At 41.9% G+C, this 6,424-nt stretch overlaps 1 pseudogene; it reads left to right on the top strand.

Moving 5' to 3' along the window:
* Positions 1–3,409: 3,409 nt before the first annotated feature.
* On the top strand, positions 3,410–4,063 carry LOC111526244 (annotated as a pseudogene).
* The last annotated feature ends 2,361 nt before the right edge of the window (positions 4,064–6,424 follow it).

Raw genomic sequence — 6,424 nt, 5'->3', positions numbered from 1 at the left:
TGAGTGCTCTCCAACCAGCGTTTCTAGTTTCTGGTTTTCTCAACACCTCACCTTGCTCGAGATTTCCATCCTGACGAAGGAGGTCAAGTCACAGGTCCCTAAACCCCTGCTTCCACTTGCCTTACTCTTTTCCCTCCACAGGGGCCTTTCTCTGGAGACACAAGACAGTTTCCCTTTCATGCCTGCCCAGGATTTCCGCTGTCTCATGGTGTGCTCCTTCTGGGGTGAAAGTCATGGTATCTGTGGCAGACATGGAGACACAACCTCAGATCTCCAAGAAAAGATTGGTTACCCAGCAGCGAGGAGGAATGTCCCCTAGGTCTGGCACTGCTTTTGAGCCATGGTACTCTTCTTGGGTGGCCCTCGAACAATGAGCAAAATACTGGTACAAGGCAAGGCCATCTCCTCCCAACATGGGACCGCTCTATGGGCGGTCTTTGTGGCAGAGCTCCTGGTTGGTCTTGGGGGGCTTTCTCAGAGCAATGCTGTGCTCTAAGAGTCCTCCTTTTTAATCCTTCCTTCTCCCCTTCTTGTCCTGCTAGTCTCAGCCCCACAGCATGGTCTGAAGGCTCTCCCTGTCAACTCCTGCTTTTTTCCACTTTGCCATTTGCAGTTGCTCACAATAAATCTCTTGCTCTTTTACCTTCTTCTTGGCATCTGCTTCCTGGAGGACACGAACAACTCAGTTCCTGGTCAGCAGAGCCACGATGGAATATGGCTGAATGTGAACATAGCTTATGAAAGAGTAGGTAAAAAAATCCATCAGGCTCATATTTTCACATTATATTTACACTCAAGTATATGTAGTTAGCCCTCTTGAGAAAAAAAAAGAATCTACGCCGGCTACCTTCCTTGTACAGGAAAATCTGTTTGTATGGTAGTTACATTTTTCTTCTTTAGTAACTTGAGATATATTAGAATCTTTAAATCTAATGATTTAGAATTTGATTGACAAAATTAATGACCTTGTGCTAAGTGACTCTGGATCACTTTCCTCTGAATGCAGCACCCACCTTTCTCCACCTACTTAGGCCTTTTAAACTGCATCATTGGCTTCCTTTCTGGCTTCCAGTTGGGCTCAGCCAATGGAAATCATCAGCAGAAGATGTGACAGTGAGAGAGACTGAAGCTGAGGTGCTCTTTCCTGCTCTCTCCCTGCTGAGCCACCATGGTGTCTACTGAAGGATGCAGCACCTATCAGTGGGTGCTACTTGCTCTGGGTTCTGGTGGCTCCTTCCTTCCCTGGCCCATCAGGCTCAGGTTCCCTAACAGCTCCCCACTGCAACTGTCCCTGGGCGACTGCACCATCACTCCCAGTACTTTCCAGACCCTGTGCCAAGTTGAGTGTGCCTGCCAGGGCCCTGAGAGACTGAAACAGAGGCCAAACACAATTTTTTTCAGTTATCCAAATTCACTTAGTACAAGGTCATTTATTTTGTCACTCAAATTCTAGATTATTATGTTTAAAGATTCTAACATGTTTCAAACACTAAAAAATTAAAATATAAATACCGTACAAGAAGAGTCTATCTCTAGAAATGTGTTGAGATAACTACGGAAATAAAAAATCTGCTTGAGCTTTATTATGGAATTCTTTCCACCAATTTGCCATGAGAAACAATGTAGAATCTGTCAAAAGCAATAATCAGTCATAGCTGAGTTTGTTACAATTCAATATACTCCATGAAAGAAAAGGTCCCATCTGGATCAAAAGTCTTTTGGGATTAACGAATGAGATTTTTCTGGTTAATATAATTGTTTTTTGTCCTTGAACAGGTATCTCCACCCCCCAGTGGGATTCCAATTTCTCCCACACATTGAAGGGTGACATGAACAAAGTGATTCCAGACAGTGTTTCTGAAACTCTTTTTTTTTTTTAATGGTTCCTTTAAGAAAGCTGTGATCTTCCTCCTCAGACACAATATGAATCTATTCCTATTCATAAAATAGGGCTGTAATTTCAGAGTTTTGGAAAAGCTTGTGTCCCATGGTCCTTGAGCCTTAAATTATAAACCCTACATACAAGCACACACACAGAAAGACACACATACACAGACACACACACACATAGGTGCACATACAAATACACACAGTTCAACATAGGAAGGGAGAACTGCTAAATTTGAAGGTTAGGGAAAGCAAGGGACCGAATATATACCAATATATTTATGTATGTGCACACACATACACAAATGTCATTTTTAAGTGAATTTGAGTTTCAGAAAGTCTGTTCTTACACCACAGGTTTACGGTTGGTTAAATTCAGTCCTAGAATTTCAAATGATTCTTACATTGTTCTAATGCTTAGCCAATTCATAGAGATAATATCAGGAAATTTGGGGGTTTCTACCAGAATGTATAAAGTGTTTCTAAGTCAAATATTTTGAACTAAATTCATGAGTTTCACTTCATTGTCCAGTGTCCACACTGTCTCGTCCATGTGCTATTCTTTTTGCTTGTTGCACCACCATTGACAAATCGCGCAAGTCAGAAACGGGAGTAGCTTTGATGATTTCTCTTTCTTGTCAACAATTCCTAACAATTATGTCTCGAATGTATCTCAGGTGGGTTCTTCCTCCCTCTCTTTTCCTGATCATGGTCCAGTCCTTCTCCGCACTGTGGAGTGATTCCACTCCTCGCTTCCCACTCCACTTCATCTTCACACCACCACTACTCATCATCTTAGTCTACTCAGTCTTGGTACATTCGCTGGCTCTTTTTTGATCTCTTCCAGGAAGAAAGCAACAACCCTTTACCACGGGCCTGAGGAAGCCCTTCGTGGCTGGGCCTCTGATCACCTCTTCCATACTCACCAGTGACACCAAACCATTGCCATTTCTCAACACTGCCTGACTTTCTCAAGCCCCCATGTCTTTGCATTTCTTCTACCTTCTGTCTTGACTTTCCTCCACTTGGACAGAGCCTTCTTATCCCTGATGTCTCAGCCTAAATACCACGTCTTCAGAAGCCCTCACTGACCATAGCAGGCTAAACTAATCACTCTCTCTTTTCTGCTACTGTTGCACATTTTGCTGCTGTAATAGGTCATATTACAGGATGGGGTAGATGTTTATTTACACCTCTCTGCTTCCCCAGGAAAGGTGTGCTCTCTGAGGTGGGATCAGATATTTAACCTATTCCACTAATTCAACTCTTTTCCTGGTGCCTGGCATACCATGGGCAACCCAAATATCCTGACTGAATAAATAAATAAATGCATTTCCACATCTCTTTCTTTAAAAAGTACCAACTCCTCAACGACCCTTACATGCACTATTAAAAAAAATAAAATAAAATAAAAAAGACCAAGTAATCTTATTGCATTATCCTTTGAGCATTTTTAACGTCTCTATGAATTAAGTTATGAATCTCCTAATGACAGGGCCAAACAGGGATAAACTAAGAAGCGATGGGCTTTGCAGATGCTGCCGCCGAGGAAATTCCTGTACTACTAGCCACGGTCAACCCTATCGTGTTCTTCGACATTGCCGTCGACGGCGAGCCCTTGGGCTGTGTCTCCTTCGAGCTGTTTGCAGACAAGGTTCCAAAGACAGCAGAAAATTTTCGTGCTCTGAGCACTGGAGAGAAAGGATTTGGTTATAAGGGCTCCTGCTTTCACAGAATTATTCCAGGGTTTATGTGTCAGGGTGGTGACTTCACATGCCATAATGGCACTGGTGGCAAGTCCATCTATGGGGAGAAATTTGAAGATGAGAACTTCATCCTAAAGCATACAGGTCCTGGCATCTTGTCCATGGCAAATGCTGGACCCAACACAAATTGTACCCAGTTTTTCATCTGCACTGCCAAGACTGAGTGGTTGGATGGCAAGCATGTGGTCTTTGGCAAAGTGAAAGAAGGCGTGAATATTGTGGAGGCCATGGAGCGCTTTGGGTCCAGGAATGGCAAGACCAGCAAGAAGATCACCACTGCTGACTGTGGACAACTCGAATAAGTTTGACTTGTGTTTTATCTTAACCACCAGACCATTCCTTCTGTAGCTCAGGAGAGCACCCCTCCACCCCATTTGCTCGCAGTATCCTAGAATCTTTGTTCTCTCGCTGCAGTTCCCTTTGGTTTCCATGTTTTCCTTGTTCTCTCCCATGCCTAGCTGGATTGCAGAGTTAAGTTTATGATTATGAAATAAAAATTAAATAACAAAAAAAAAATTAAGAAGCGATGAAAGTTCTGTTCTGTTCAATCTCTAAGGTTCTCCTCAAGCTCACATTCTTTTCAGCTGCAGCGATTGCTACATATAACCAGACATGCACACATTCACACACACACACACACGAAGACACATATACTCAGGTACACACATACATGCATCTATCTGTGTATACTTACTATATATGAAATTATACGTGCACGCACACTTACACCCACGCTACCCACAGGCAGGCATGCAGACATACGTATGTGAAAGAGGCTCAGGCGGTGCTGCATATGTACACACCAATGGAATGCTTAGCTTCCTCTACATGCTAAGCTAACTATTTCACATAAAATATTAAATTAAATATCATGGTAGCCTTGGAGATAGGCATTATTTCAGATACAGATGAGTCATATAGGTAAATTGAGTCATAAAACCATTGGAAAGCTTGCCCAGAGTCAAACAGCCATCGCATGCTGGCACTGGGTTTCTTTGTTATGTTTCAACCTTGAACCCATTGTCTCTCCAGTCTACCATTTCCTATTTCTGCGTGCCTTCCCCTTTACAGCGTTCTCTCTCCTGCACTCTGGGTAGCTGACACTAGCCAAAGACCATAGGTTCACTTTTTGTTGAGAAATAACTAGAAAAAATGATGACGAGCCAGTCAAACAGAACACTGGCTTTCAGAGCAGGGGTAAAAGACACTTTAAGTGAGAAAGTAAGTCTGGACCACTACCAGGGTTATGGCAAGCTGATATCAGTGTATCACTATAAAAAATGTTAGGCTGACGGTTGAGCATTAGGAATGGAGAGTGCTAACATTTAATAGATCTGAAGTTTACTTGCAGGTAAGTTCCAGAATAATTGGAAAAATCAAGGTATATATATTTATATTTCATATACACACACACACATATTTTCTTAAATGTCTTCTTCAAGAAATAAAAATACTTTGATCTACATATGTGTATACACATGCAGATGAGCACACACACAGACACAGATATTTCCACTTACAAGTACTCCCATATTCATCCCCAAATTACGTTTTACAGAAAATATTGGCCTAGTTTTCTAATAAACTAAAGAAAAAACTTTTCTGCTTTTATAGATCAAATGCCAGTTACTTTTCTGAAGACCACAAACTGTTTTCAACTAAGGCAAATTAGAAGCACAAAGCAACTAGATTGTTTTACTAACCCACTCTAATGATGTTAAAGGATGTCCACATTTTGTTAACGTTACAAATTTGTCCATAAGTCTAATGAGGGACAGAGTAACCTTGCTGCAGCAACAAGAGAGACAATTTCTAGAATATATTTTTCTACTTCTAAAGTAAATAAATAATGCTAAGTAAAAAGCAAAGCAGAAACAAAAACAAAACTAGGACTCTGGAAGTAAATGCAAAGTCACCTTCGTGATTTAGGAACGTCAAGTTGTTTGAAGAATTTAGGAAACGTATTTAAGCTGACCGTGAGTCTAGAATGCTCAGTCATGAGTTAATCACTGACAGAGCTTGAGATACTCACAATGGCTCTGTAAGTTTCCTCTAGAGCCCTCCCTCCACAACAGGGCAGCCCAGCTTCTCTTGCACACCTTCCAATGTCCATCACCAGGGATGAAAGAGTGGACTAGGGAACGTGTGAGTTACTGAGGTGGAAAATGGGGAGATAGCATAAGGCAGATAATAATGAGAAAAGATCTAACGCATTCCCTTTATTCCCAGAATTTCAGAGTTTTGTCCTTAGCCTGACCTGTCATAAGGACACAGAGAATCCATTCATTTCTGACTGCGGCTTTAGTGAGACTCACAAAATAGAAAAAGCCCTGGACTGTGAGTCAGGACCCCACTGTTCCAGCTCTGCCTTGGGAGGGATTAGGCCTGTAGCAGCTCTGGTCACACAATCCACACATGTTGCAGTTTCCCTCTCTGTTGTGAACTAAATGACTGAAACATCCCTAATTGACTTTAAAAGTTTTATTCTCTGATCTTCCTCTCACCCCTTCCCTTGGTGGTACCATAAGGAAAGAACTAAAACTCATGTTTTCCAAGCCCTTAATTTTAGATTTCTTCCCATTCCGTGACTAGGAGCAGCATCACCAAAAAAAATCAAGTGTCTATTGGGGTGACAATAAACTCAGCAGCAAGGATGATGGCAAGCCTTTTACAATTACAGTGTCTGGAGATAGCAGCGTGGAGCGCTATTGTCAAGACAATTGAAAAGTCACCCCTTTTCAAGCAGTGAGACTTTCAAAATCTTTAATGAT

Source organism: Piliocolobus tephrosceles, chromosome 20 (assembly GCF_002776525.5).
Source record: "Piliocolobus tephrosceles isolate RC106 chromosome 20, ASM277652v3, whole genome shotgun sequence".
NCBI lineage: Eukaryota > Metazoa > Chordata > Mammalia > Primates > Cercopithecidae > Piliocolobus > Piliocolobus tephrosceles.
Note: the sequence above shows the minus strand (reverse complement) of the source record. Positions and strands in the feature narration are given on the sequence as shown.